Raw genomic sequence first — 15,317 nt, 5'->3', positions numbered from 1 at the left:
GTGTCCTACATGAACTCCAAGAGGAACTAATCCCTCAAATAAAACAGCTATACAATCTCAGCCTCACCACAGGATATGTGCCCACAGAATGGCGTACAGCAACAGTGGTCCCACTCCACAAAAGTGGAGCCTCTACGGACCCTTGAAACTATCGCCCCATAAGCCTGACTAGCTTAGTCTGCAAGGCTATGGAGAGGATCATCATGGAGCTCATAAACAAAGACATTGGAGACCTACAGATACTAGATCCTACCCAGTTCGTCTTTGTCAAGGGCAGATCCTGCCTTTTGAACCTGGTTGACTTTTTCGAAACAGTCACCAAAGCCATAGATGAAGGGAAGGTAGTCCACACAGCCTATCTGGACCTTGCAAAGGCATTTGACACAATACCCCACTCGGGCATCATAGATAAGCTATCCAGCTTAAATATAAACCCCTATGTCACAAGATGGGTCGCAAACTGGCTCAAAGACAGAACCCACAGAGTGAGAGTTGCTGGAGCCATGTCAGACTCAAAACCGGTCACAAGTGGTGTCCCACAGGGTTCTGTCCTGGGACCACTCTTGTTTGGTATATACGTTTCCAAGGTACAGGCAAACGTGGAAGGACTATGGCTCACCAAGTTCGCAGACAACTGCAAACTGGGCGCCATAATCAACTCTCCAGCTGACACAAACATCCTTCAAAAAGGTCTCACAGAGACAGATAACTGGTGCCAGCGCCATGGTTTAAAGCTAAATGCCAAAAAATGTATAGTCATACCCTTTGGCAAAAACAATGTGCCCACAAATTACCACATAGGTGGAAACCCATTAAGTACAGAGAAAGTTATTAGGGACCTGGGGACCCAAGTTGGTAGCAATCTCTCCTTTGAAAACCACATTGCCAAAGTGGTTAGAAAGACCTTCCACATAGCCCACCTCATCACGAAGGGTTTCACATCTAGATCAAGAGAGGTAATTGTGCCCCTTTATTCATCCCTCATCAGGCCCATCATAGAATACAATGCCCCTTTTGGGATGTACCTTACCCGACACCTGCAGCAATTAGAAAGACCCCAAAAGTATCTCACCAAGAGGATCAAGGGTCTCAAACAGATGCCATATGCTGCTCGGTTAAAAAACCTCCAGTTCTACTCAGTTGCATACCGCCTACTTCGAGGCAATCTATGCCTGACATACAAAGCTATGTCAAATCCAGAATTAATGGACATGCTCCACCTCAGTAAATCTAAATCCCTTAGAGCCACACGCTTGAGGGACTTGAACCTCAGCACAGAAATAAATAGAACTTGCTGGAGGGACAGGTTCATAACCCAGAGGCTCCCTTCGCTCTGGAATAGAATTCCAGTTCATGTGAGGCAGAGCACCTCACTGAATCTCTTCAAGAAGAATCTCGATAAGTGGATGGGGGATCGTAGGTTTGTCCCAGGGATTACTCCCGTGTCACTATTAGACAGAGGCACAGTAAACTAAACCTTAAAAAGGGCACAGTATACTCAAATCAAGGGGTGGTGTAAGCCATACAGAATTGGGCTAGGCTTATAATTGCCCCAGGGCAGATAGCCTAGTATGAACCTATGAACCTATGAACCTATGAACTGCAGAAGTGTTTAAATTATAACTAAATTTTGTATGTTGTTTGTAAAAGTAGATGTGCAGTCATCAAGTGATCCTTTGCTGTAAATGAAGTAATGGAAAGTAGTGTGAGTGTGCCTTTGTGTGTGAATAAAGAAACTGTGGCAAGACAAAATGCTCCCTGCTGGACTGGATTGACTGGGTAAAGAAATAATTTATAGAGTAAACAAAACGTGCAACAAGTTAGATATTAAGAAAAATCAAAGCCCTTTATTGTAGATGCACCCTTTTAGTGGATTGTAAAAAATGCTGAGAAGATCACTTTCTTAAATGATGAGCTATTAAGGTCTGTAAGTGAAAGGTTTGAGTTGTTAATGTTATCTGTCCCTGGATACAAGGTTTGATTCCTTCCACTTTCGTTTGCCTAATATGTGCCTGAGCAAATAACTTAACCAGGTAGTTCTTCCTCCCAGGTTTCTCCTGAAAGTGTCAAGTTTGTCCAGTACACTTGCCTGTTCCATACATGGGTACTAAAAAGGGCACTAGATAAAGAAATGTTGCAGCTAGTTCTTTTGGGGACACTGGGGGGTCAGAAAAAGAGCGTATTAAGTGTGAATGTACAAATCAGTTTAGATTTTACATATTGTTTTCTTATCAGAAAGACATGGCTCTGTTTGTTTCCTTGTAGATGCTTTGTAATTGTGTACTTCTAGGAGGGTATAGTCAAGAAGGAGCACAGACATGCAGACAAATGCTCTTGATCAGGTGGTATGTCGCTGTAGTGAAAATTTGCATAAAATACAGTGTAGTGAAAGTCCAAGGACTTGTGTGCAGAGTACTATAGCAAAATTGTGGACTCTTGAGCTTCTGCTTCTCTAATAATTGATATAATTTGTTATTGATGTCAGTACTGTAAGCTGTGCATCAATTAATGTACAAGGGGTTGGCAAGATGGGTCTGCCATGTTAATATTTAGATATTAATAGAGGTATTTATACACTTTTGAGTTTTACATGAGGCTTCCTGTATGCAGTGGAGTAAGTTATTGTTGCTTGTGTGTTGAGTTGAATTGGTGTAGAGTAATATGTATTAATATGGAAAGGTAAGTGAGAGAGGTGTATCTGAAATGGAGCAGTGCACTTACCTGCACCAAGAATGGGGAAGCTTCTGTGCTTCCTTAGTTTGTGAGGCAGTAATGAAATAATCTTGTACTAGTAGTACAAGGTCTGTCTGACATTTGAATACAATGATTTAGCTTTACCAAGGAAATTACTGTGGTCATCTTTTCTTGCTGCCTTGCTTTGTAGTTAATTTGGTAGTCCGAGAGAGAGAATGTTTTGTGGAATGTTCTTTCTGTGGAACATTCCTCTCTAAAACCAGACAGAAAGGAATAGTGTGCCCTTGATAAGAGGATAAAGCCTGATATGTGGTTCATATGGACAGATTGGTAGGCAGATTGGAGTGGACGAAATTCAGTTTTTCTAGGACTAGAAAAGTTTGGCAATGTGCAACTGATGTCTGGACACTGGATAGTCTCATAGAAGACTGGAGAGTGAGTAAGGTGTATTTCCATTTCCAGTTGCCTAGTGCTTGTCTTTTCTGTTAGTGCTAGAAAGAAGAGGGATCCTATCTTTACCACGACTCCTTTCTTTCAGGATGCCATCTTTACCATGTGACTCCTTCCTTTCTTTCAGGGTGCAAATATATATTTTTCTTTAGTTTTTTTGTTACTCTGTTTTTGATACAGACTAATAAAAGCTCATAACCCTGAAACATGGGGTTGGTGTGCCTTTGGTTGCTGTGTGGACCCTTTGGCACTGTAGAGGGTTCTTGAAGACAAATCAAGGTTCAAATGTAAGCCTAGGCTGTCAGAAGCAAAGTTACAAGGAAGGATGTTGCATCCCAGTTGCTTTGGGGGTGTCCTTGGACTTGTTTGGGGTTTTTTTGTTTATTTACAGATGGATGTTTATTTGCTAGCTTTTGTTTACTGGGAATAGCTGACTTGGTTTACAACCTTATTTTTTTCCTTGAAGGCCAGGAGTAAAAACTCCACTCTTATTGATAAATCTACACAGGATATGCAAAGTATTACAATTGTCATACAGATACACAGTACAATAATAATTGTTACCAGCTGCTGACATAACATGTCAGCAGCTGGTAACAATTATTATTGCACTGTGTATGATATGTTAGTTATATACTGATCTGTTAGGTGGTGAACTGTTACACTTTACAAGCTTCTGATTTAAGTATGTAGGTCCAGTATGTTTGAACCTCTGGTTGAACTGGACACTAACTGATCATTAATAAAGTCCAGGAAATGTGGCTGCATTGTTTCCTAGCCTATAGAAGTCTCCCATGAATAGAGTGTTTGGTTGGATGGAGAGTGCCTTCAGTAGGTCTAGGTAAGAGATGTAGCATTCTTGTGACATAGATGATTACCTATAGCTTGCTAAGATATGGTAAGGGACTCTATCCAGGTTATTTGCATGTGGGTAAACTCCAGGGTGTCATCCTGCTCAAACAACATTGAACAATATTGGCTGCTAATGAAGATCGAGACACTCCCACATTTTGTCCCTGTCTCTTGTAGCTGATGGTCTACATGTGTGAAAGGCACATTAGCCCTGCACTGACAGAATACATTCTGTGGCTTTCAACCACGTCTCTGTAAGGGCAGAAATCCAATGTCTGTATTCTCTACAGAGCTTGTAGGTTGTGGAGTTTTTTGTTAAGGTTCTTAGCATTGAACAGTAGCACCTTAAATTACTTCTGATTCTATTTGCATTGTCAGTAGGTTTGTCCCTGTAGTGGTGTGAAATCTGTTCTCAATCTGCGACTGTTTTGTTTAGGAAATCATCATTACTGATTGTGCTACAGAACTTGAAAGTAGTGGTATTATCACATCAGGGAGTACATTTGCTTTTGATGCAGATGGCTGTGGGTTCTACTCCCACAACTTGTAGATGGATTGGTGATATTATGCTGTATTTTAATGGGGGGGGGGGGGGGGCTGCAGTCCTGAGTGTGTCTTTGTTTGTTTGATTTGCCATCCATTCCATATTGCAATGTTACCAGCTTACCATTTTTTTTAAGTAACCTAGGCAATGTATTCTTCTAAGGCATGGGGCACTGACTCTGTAGATGAAACACTGAAATACAGAGTTGTTTGCTTGAAGTAACCTATTCATTAGTTACAGCTCTCTTTAATGTGGAATTACTCAGATTAATTTTACTACTGCACAAATTGTGCTTATTAACTGATACTGAGTAACCTTTTTTGGTTGAAATGTTCTGAAATTTACAGTTTTATCATTATTGATGCATATGTTTTGTTTCATTGCTTACTGGAAAAATGTTCAACACTACAAATTTAAAACACACTAACAACTGATGTCATACTATACAAGGAATATACTTGAATACAATCAAGATGGTGCATTAAAGAACAAACGCATGTATGCATGGTCCTAAAAATGTGTGCAAGGGGCCAATAGTTTGAATTAAGCCCAAAGGTAGACTTAATCCACCACAGACTGGATGCATTTTCTTTGAATGTACATTTCAATGCCATTTCAATGGTAGAGAGGTTTACTGTTCATGCTAAGTCTGTTTTCATTGTGAGGCCATATTGTTTTGTTTAGCAAATGTCTGTCTGTGTTTCTGCTACAAAATTTGAAATGTCTTAAAAATCTCTAATCGGTTCAGATTTAAAGGTTTCAACAGTGTTTATGGTAAATGAGGATATGCAGCCAAGTAATGGGCACTGGAATGGCTGCAGTGTAGGCTGATATGGGTGTTGAGTGAGTAGGTCCACCTTGTGGGGTAACTTGTGGTAATTGCCCTTGGCTAGACATTGAAACAGAGGGAACAAGTTTTGCCTTGGCCAATAGGGAGTCACCAGCATAATTTTTGGTTGGTCCTTCTGGATGTTCAGGAGGATCTTTTGTATTACTAGTAAGGGGGAGGCATATAGGAACATCCCCTTCCATGGAAAGCTGAAGGCATTCAACCTCCAGGCTAATGGAGTGTGATCCCTGATGCAGAAATTGAATAGTTGTCTGTTCAGGGGGGAGGCCAACAGATTCACTTGAGGTGTGCCCTATGTCTAAGAAGGTTTCCCTGTTCAACATCCATTCCTGAGTCTGTGAGGATGTTTTGCTGAGCACGTTTTTATGGTGATTACCTTTGCGGGGTTGGTGTGGGTGGGATGGTTGTGGATTGCCAAAGTGATTACTTTGTGTTCAAATCTAACCAGGGAATAGTTGATTATTGGTGTAGATCAATGGTCACCCATGTTAGTAATGACCAGGTCAAAGATGTTGCTACCTGTAGTGGGTGTAAGAACAAGCTTTTTCAGGGCATTGAATTAATGAATTCTAGGAAACGTTGGGCAAGTGTATTGGTACATGAGTATTTTTCCTAGAAAATCGAGGGGTGGTTGGAGTTGCCCAGTATGAGAGTGTGATGTTGGACCCTAATATTCTCCCGGGTGCTTAGGAACCTGGAGTGTGAGTCTTGGGACATGGTTGTGGGCCTATAGCATGCTACAACCTGAATCACTGTCTTACCCAATGTTAGCTGCACCAGAAGTATCTTTGATGCATTATGTTGGGCTACCAGTCTGGAGGTGTGTGTGTCCTTTATAAATATGGATACACCACAGTCTTTGGAGCTTTGGTCCAAGTTCCAGGGCTAAAAGGTGTTGAATGAGTTATAGCCTGGCAGTGCAGGAGTGCTTTCTGCTGCCTTGAACCAGGTCTCAGTTACAGCACAAAAGTCGATGTTCTCCATTTTAAGGAGTGCTTAGAGTGAGTGCATTTTGAAATTTAGACTTCTAGCATTGAGTAGCATGACCCCAGATTGCATTTCTTTGTAGCTGTTATGGTTGTAATTTGGTATTTAGAATACAGCCTAAAAAAGGCACTATAGGGGTGGGAAGAGCCTTGGCCAGTATCCGGAAGGCCAGGGGTGACAGATGCAGGCCATCTCTGGCAAAGCATAGAGGTCTGTCAATCCATGTCATCCCTGTCAGAGAGATACTGGATCCCCTTGGAATGACACCAGACACTTAGGCAATTGGTGTACTCAATCATTTTCTGCATGTACTATGGTATTATTCTGGGTGATGGTAGGATGCTATTCAGGGCTAGGATCACACCCCTCTGGGCTACATAATCCGAGAGCTCCTCCATGTCTCTTTTCATGTAGTCCAGGGAGTTACATCTCAGATCATTCTCACCCACATGCACAATGACAGAGTCATACTTCTACCTGTTGTTGAGGAACTTGACTGCATGGTTTATGTGGCAGTTCCTGGCACCTGAGAGGCAGCTGTTAATTTATCCTTATTCAACCGAGTGAATGGGACATCAGTGTGCCTCAATATCGAGTAAGCTATGATAGTGTGTTGGGCATGCTATTTTGCCTTAGGGGCTTTGGTTGAGTGGCACACTTTTTAGGAGAGTTATGTCTCTCATGATTAGTGTTGTGTTGTAGTGGTCAAGTGTGTTCTGCCTTGGAGGCCTCTGCTGTTTGGGTAGATTAGTATTGAGAGACTCTGCAAAGGTGGGTGTGTGGTTTGTGTTTTTATATGAAAACAGTGCTGGTGTATGTTCTGGGGGGGGCTATGTATTCCATGTGGTGTGGTGCAAGTGTTGACCTTCTCCTCTTGACCAGCTATTCTGGTCTTGGCTTTATAGTGTGTGGCTTCCAATTTGGATAACTCCTTTTACTACCTTCTACCTGTCCATATCCCTGGCTTCTGCAGCTCCTGCCCTGGCGAGCTTCTCTGCTAATAGCTCTACAGACTCTTATTCCTAACTTCCTCCCATCTGGTGACTATCAAACCTGGTCAGCCCAAAGTGACTGCAACTCGGTCTGCCTTAAACCTCATAAAGTATCAGTCTACTCTAGGAACGGAAACTAATAGCTCTACAGACTCTTATTCCTAACTTCCTCCCATCTGGTGACTATCGAACCTGGTCAGCCTAAAGTGACTGCAACTCGGTCTGCCTCAAACCTCATAAAGTATCAGTCTACTCTAGGAACGGAAACTAATAGCTCTACAGACTGTTATTCCTAACTTCCTCCCACCTGGTGACTATCGAACCTGGTCAGCCTAAAGTGACTGCAACTCGGTCTGCCTCAAACCTCATAAAGTATCAGTCTACTCTAGGAATGGAAACTAATAGCTCTACAGACTCTTATTCCTAACTTCCTCCCATCTGGTGACTATCGAACCTGGTCAGCCTAAAGTGACTGCAACTCGGTCTGCCTCAAACCTCATAAAGTATCAGTCTACTCTAGGAACGGAAAGTAGGTTCAAGCGCTGTAATACTGACATATTTGGGCTCTTAGTGGGTCTTCCTATAAGAGTTTTTAGTTAGCCTGTGCCTCAGTCTCCAGCAGCCAGTTTCACCCTCTCTCAGCCCCCCTCCCCCAGTGTTAACAGCTCTCTCCCTGCCATTTATTTCTACTCCCCTTTACCTCTCTACTGTCCTAGTGCATTTTTATCCCTTCTCCCTCCTGCTTACTTTCACTGCACTGTAGGTGCCCTCCCACCTCGGCTTTCTTTCTCCTACTTTTTCTGGCCCAAATCAGCCCTTGTCTCACTTCATAGCTGGTGCTTGGTTTTTCCTTTTCTCCTGTAACTTCTACTCTACCTTATTGTCCATCTATATCCCATATAACTCTACTATTTTTTATCTGTAACTTACCTTTTCTTCTTCTCTCTACCCTTTCTCTTCTGCTCCCACTGTATGCTTTTATACTGACTTAATTTTACCTTACACTATTCATCTATCTGGTACACTCTGGTTTCTATCCTTCTCTTCTAGCCAGTTAAATACCTATTTTACTTTACATATCTGCTTTTTTTGATTGTCTCCTTTCTTATCTCACCTGGTGGTTTCTGATTTCTCATCCTCTACTACGTCACATCTCTTGTATTTACTCTCTGTACTCTCTTCCCATCTACACCCCCATGATTCTTATCCTGTCCCCTCTTGGACTTCCTTCCCTTCTACCCTCCTTATCCCGCCCTCCCTCACATTTTCTCTCACACTCAACTTCCGTCCCGCCCCTCCTTTCGGTGAGTTTACTAATACCCCCTCCTGTACCTGCGTCACTCCTTTTACTACCTTCTACCTGTCCATATCCCTGGCTGCTGCAGCTCCTGCCCTGGCAAGCTTCTCTGGTAGGTTTTCCTTCAACGGAGTTTCCAGACTGTGATTTTAACATGTGTATTTTTGTGGCACTATAGCTTTGAAGCCTATTATTCTGTGAATACCTATTCTTGTAACCTCAATTACATTTTCTTGCAGTGTGCCTCCTTTGAAGGATTTAGTTTAGTAATTGTAATTAGTGATATGACACTGGTTCACTGATGTTTTTGCTATATGCTGTTAGTGGTTAAGGATCATGTAATACTGTATTTGTTTCTGTTGTTCTCTTCTACATTTGATAAACGACCTCCTCTATGTGCGACGAGGTTCGTTGCAGCTGTTGTTAGTGGTAATGTTTTTTCCCATCTTAGCATACTATCTAAGCGCATACTAATGAGGTTATACGCGCTATTTCCCCCCTTAGGATTCAGAGTGTTATACCTTACTTAAAGTGCTCCCTTTTTAAGGTTTAGTGTTTATTACAGCCCTTCTGTTGGTCATTGTACCTATAACTGTTTGTTAACACAGTTTATTTTCCTGACCTTTAATGCTTATACTATTGTGTTTTTTGTACCTGGTTGCTTCCTTACTATCTAAACTGTGCCACTCACGTGGAGATTATCCACATGCTTAGCTGGCGTTCCTCGCTGTCCCAAACCTCAAACAGTCCCTATTATTGCAGATCGCCTAGGCTACGCTTACTGCTGTATTTCCCTTAATAGTTCTGTATTCCTAGTTATTGCTGCCCTTTTTTTTTTTTTTTTTTATCGGAAAGCAGTTCCTTTTCCTAACTGCACTCTAAATGCCTTCTAAGCTACATGCGCTTTCAGCGCCACAGTAGCCACTCGGCGTTCACTTCTCTCTCTCCCTCCCCAGCGACAGTTATTTTTACTGGGGTTTTGAGGGATTTCAATTACATTTAGCTCTCTATTTATTGCTAGAATATGTATATATTCTACCTAATGCAAACGACATCAAGGGTACCAGGCTAGTGTATTTTGAACAAGATATAGTAAATATTAGGGACCTGGATTTTAATGTGTATACTCACACGTTTGCTTTGTTGTTACCACTGTGATTATTTTCCATTGTTGGTTAATGTTGTTTATTTGAATCTCAAATAAGATATATATGCGTAATGTTGATTATTTGAACCTCAGACAAGATTTATGTGCTAACTTTGCTTCCTTTTCCTTTTTCTCCTCTTGCCTTCCTTCTCAACAAAGCTAATAGCTCTACAGACTCTTATTCATAACTTCCTCCCATCTGGTGACTATCGAACCTGGTCAGCCTAAAGTGACTGCAACTCGGTCTGCCTCAAACCTCATAAAGTATCAGTCTACTGTAGGAACGGAAAGTAGGTTCGAGCACTGTAATACTGACATATTTGGGCTCTTAGTGGGTCTTCCTATAAGAGCTTTTAGTTAGCCTGTGCCTCAGTCTCCAGCAGCCAGTTCCACCCTCTCTCAGGCCCCCTCCCTCAGTGTTAACAGCTCTTTCCCTGCCATTTATTTCTACTCCCCTTTACCTCTCTACTGTCCTAGTGCATTTTTATCCCTTCTCCCTCCTGCTTACTTTCACTGCACTGTAGGTGCCCCCCCACCTCGGCTTTCTTTCTCCTACTTTTTCTGGCCCAAATCAGCCCTTGTCTCACTTCATAGCTGGTACTTGGTTTTTCCTTTTCTCCTGTAACTTCTACTCTACCTTATTGTCCATCTATATCCCATATAACTCTATTTTTTTATCTGTAACTTATCTTTTCTTCTTCTCTCTACCCTTTCTCTTCTGCTCCCACTGTATGCTTTTATACTGACTTAATTTTACCTTATACTATTCATCTATCTGGTACACTCTGGTTTCTATCCTTCTCTTCTAGCTAGTTAAATACCTATTTTACTTTACGTATCTGCTTTTCTTGATTGTCTCCTTTCTTATCTCACCTGGTGGTTTCTACCCGCTCCATTCGCCCTGCGGGCTCACTCCGCTCCCCTACCCTACCCCCAAATCCCACCCACCCCCAGTGCATCTATATTTATAGTCCCTTCCTGTCCCCTCCCCTATTGCACTCTACCTATCCCATCTCATTGCTCCTCCCCCGCCTAGAGGATTCTCTTTAAACCACCCCTCTCACTCCCCTTTCCTAGCTGCTCTCTGTCGTACATCCCCTCCTTACATCTCTAAACTTCACAGCCGATCCCAACCCACTCTTCTAATATCTGTCCTACCCTACTCTTCCATGCCTCTTCCACACTACCTCACCTCATTTACATGGCTTTTCTTTCTTTCCACTCTGTATAATGCATCTTCCTATTCCTATACCACACTACCCGCCTCTTTTCCACTCCACTCTCCCTCCACTATTTCCTATCCACAACCTCCAACCCTCCATTTTTATTTTATATCCCCCTCCCTCCTTCTATCAAATCCATTTCATTACTTTAAACTAAAACTCCATACAGTTTACATAAAATCTCCCTCTTTCAAATTTAAATTACATCTCCCTCTTACTTTACTCCTCAATTCTAAGTCTCAACTCCTCTATCCTTTATCTTGTCTTGCCCGTGTAGGAGATGTCCATCCTAACCCTGGGCCTACACCAACTAACATTCTCTCTCCCACTACCTCCACAAATAGACACAATCATAAATGCCTTAAATTTATTACCGTCAATACCCAGAGCATTAATAACAAAATAACAAACTTCCACGCCTGGCTAAATGTTACTGAACCTGACATAGTTGGAGTAACAGAAACCTGGCTAAAACCCCAAACTACTAACTCTGAAATCTTACCACCTGGCTAACAAGCACTCAGGTCCAATCGCCAAAACAAAAAAGGAGGTGGTGTAGCCTTAGTCTACAACTGCCTGCTAAATCTCAGCCCTTGCCAAAATACCATTCCTAACTTTAATAATGCAGAACTAGTCAGAGGAATCCTCAAAATAAACAACTTCAAAAGTATCTGTATAATAACCATCTATATCCCTCCTGGAGACAACATCTCCACCCTTGAAAATATTCTCTGTTGGGCTTCAAACAGCATTAAAAAGGAGACTATCATTCTAGGTGATGTAAATATTGATTGGAATATAATTAATAATAATACTCCCTCTCAATCTATCTATCTTTATAACTTTACTCAACTAATAAACAACATTACCAGACCTAACAAAACTAACCCTCCTGGGTCCATCTTGGACTGGATTCTAGTCAGCCACCCTGACAATATCTCCAACTCTGGTACCTTACCAGACTCATTAAGTGATCATCTCCCAGCCTTTATTGACCGAAAAACCCAACAGCTCCCACACCAACAACATTATGTCCACTCTCATAACCTAACTAATTTCAACCCTTCAGTATTCTCTGAAACCCTTAAACTAACAAACTGGGATTCACTAAACACTCTCCTCCTAGATGAAGCACTAGAACTCTTCAATACTACCTTCCTTAAAATCCTAGATTCCTAAGCCCCCCCCCCGTACAAAAAGAATAAAGTTCAACTCTGCCCCTTGGCTAACTAAAGACACTAAAACTCTAATGCGACAAAGGGACAAAACTTGGAAACTATATAATAAAAATAAAAACTCAGCCTCTTTACTGCAATTTAAGCAACTCCGCAATCTTGCTAAAAAACTTATTATGAAAGATAAGAAATCATACTACAACAAACTTCAGTCTACCCTCACTAACAATCCCAAAAAAGTCTGGAATTCTATCAATTCACTCTTACATCCAGGTACAAAATACAATCCCTGTCCAGACAATAATAAGACTGACACTGAAATCGCAACTCTCTTTAACTCCTTTTTTACTGGCTCCGTAGCTCAACTGACTAAATACTTCTCCACTTCCACCCATACCCCTAACCCAAAGCCTTCTTCTTCATCCATCCCTCACTCCAACTCTCTTAACCCTCCTCCCACTTTCATTCTACAACCCGTGTCTACCACCAGTATCAAACAACTTCTCTTCAAACTCAAACCATGCTCAAATGCCCCTGACAACATCCCATCACTCTTTCTCAAGCTCGCAGCAGATGGCATTGCCATACCTATCAGCATTCTCATAAACAGATCCATCCAAGAATCTTATGTTCCCAAACTTTGGCGAGCAGCCCACATTCTGCACCTCCATAAAGGAGGCAAAAATAATACCGTCTCTAACTTCCGACCAATAGCTATTCTTTCTCCAATTTCAAAAATACTTGAAAAATATATCCACCAGCAACTCATGCCCCACCTCCTCAATAACCATCTCCTCACTCCTACTCAACATGGGTTCCAACCTGGCCACAGTACCATAACTGCTCTTCATTCCTTCCTAGAAATTGTCAACCAAGCACGTGACTCTGGAAATATTGTCTCCACTGTTCTTCTTGACCTTTCTAAGGCCTTCGGCACAATATCCCACTCTCTCCTTCTCAACCACCTATCTAACCTCAATCAATCCCACAACTCTCTTTCTTGGTTCAGAAGCTATCTTGCTGATAGAGCCCAAGCTGTGAAATGGAATACTGGTACCTCAAAATTCCTACCTACCCCTACCGGTGCCCCTCAGGGTTCTATACTCGGGCCTCTGCTCTTTAACATTTTTATCAATGATCTCCACTCTTCAATTCCTCATTCTCAAATAGTACAATATGCAGACGACTCCACTGTTATCTGCTCTGCCCCTAGCCTTCCTGAGCTCCAAGCCAAAACCCAATTGGCCTTCACAACCACAGAAAATTGGATGCTTCAAAATCATCTTTCCCTTAATGCCAACAAACCCACATCATTCTCTTCTCCCCCTCAAAAGCAATGACTCTGGACAAGTCTTCCTTTATAATCTCCAGCCTCTCCCAGTCCTCAATAGAAGTTGTTAGTTGTGCTAAACTACTCGGAGTTACCATTGATGAACACCTGAAATTTAATAATCATATTCAACTAAACATAAAAAAACTCATCAGAAACTCGGTATGCTCTATAGAAATGCAAACTTTCTTACTCCATCTTCAAAACAAACTCTCTCCACTACCTACCTTCTCCCTTCTCTACTGTATGGTGCCCCTATTCTATCTAATCTCACCACTTCTATCTCCTCAAAACTTGAAAGTTGCTACTATAAAATTGCCAAATTCGCTACTAACTCCCCCCATTCTACACACCATTGCATCTGCCTCCGTAGTCTCCAATGGCTAGAACTCCCTAATCAACTCGATTTCCTCCAACTTACTACTGCACACAAACTAATTTTTAACCCCACTGCTTGCCCTGCATTATCCAATAGCTTGACCATATATACTCCTCCAAGGCCCCTAAGATCTAGCCACCAAAATCTTATTTCTGTGTACAGACCCAAACGACCCCCTGGCCAACTCCTACTTTCTTACACTACAGCAAAAAAATGGAACTCGCTTCCTTCCCTCCTAAGAGTCACTACAAGCTATGAACAGTTCAAATCTCTTCTCCATTCTCACCTTTCCCAAAATTGGAAATGTAATTGTATACTTCCTACCTAGATCTTATTTCATCCTAGTTCCTTTCTCCCCCCCCCGGTTTCCCTTCTTCAGACTCAGTCCTTAGCTCCCCTCCCTCTTCCCCTTATCTCCTCCCCCCTCCCTGACTAAACCCTTTACTTCCTTTTAGTGCTCTCATCCCTCTGCCCACCTGTATGCTTAGTCTCACATTTGAATCTTTTCGCCTTTTTTCTTAAGGTGTTCTTCTGGACTCTATCATAAAATGAACACTACTCTATCTGTTCTTCTGCTATCTTCCTCTTGACCTCTCTTCTCCTTTAAACTTTTTCCTTCTCCGTTGCTTCTCCTATGCTTTCCTGCTCTTGCATTCAAACTCATTCTATATTTTCCTTTTTCTTTCCAACTTCCCTTAACATTACAGTTGCATAAAAACAAGATTTTCTTATGTATACTGCCTAATGTACTTCATTTTTGAAAAATTGTTAAAATATTGTGCTATTAGAACTCAGAGTGTTTTTGTGTATAATGTATTAGTTTACAGTCTTTCTGCTGTGTTTTTGTCTACAATGTATTATCATCAATGTATGCTTGTGTTTTTGTGTGCAATGTATTATTTCATTGTATTATCATGGAGCTTTTCTCCCCGGGCCTCCACTGAAAACGGGCTTTCGAGCCCAGTGGACTTCCCCGGTTATCAAACTGGAAATAAATAATAAATAAATAAATATATAAGTGCATCTCTTGTAAGTCTGAGTGTTCATGGGTAAAAGGAGAGGTTTGTCACTGTACTTGAGGCAGTTGCTACATTGCTTCAGGACACCCAAGTTCAACAGGTAAATAGAAGAAAGCACTGCAGTCAGTCCCAATCCTACACAGTTTCAAAAACTGCAAGCTGAAACAACCTTGGGACCCAAGTTGATAGCAGTCTCTCATCTGACAACCACGTGGCCAAAGTGATTAGAAAAACATTTTATATAGCCCACCTAATCATGAAAGGATTCACATCTAGATCAGGGGAGGTCATCGTGCCTCTTTACTCATCCCTCATCAGGCCCATAATTGAGTACAATGCCCCTTTTTAATAAATGGAAGACCCCAAAAGTACCTCCAA

The sequence above is a fragment of the Protopterus annectens genome, chromosome 3.part0, assembly GCF_019279795.1.
Source record: "Protopterus annectens isolate FY-2018-M chromosome 3.part0, PAN1.0, whole genome shotgun sequence".
Classification (NCBI taxonomy): Eukaryota; Metazoa; Chordata; order Ceratodontiformes; family Protopteridae; genus Protopterus; species Protopterus annectens.
This window is presented reverse-complemented; position numbering follows the sequence as displayed.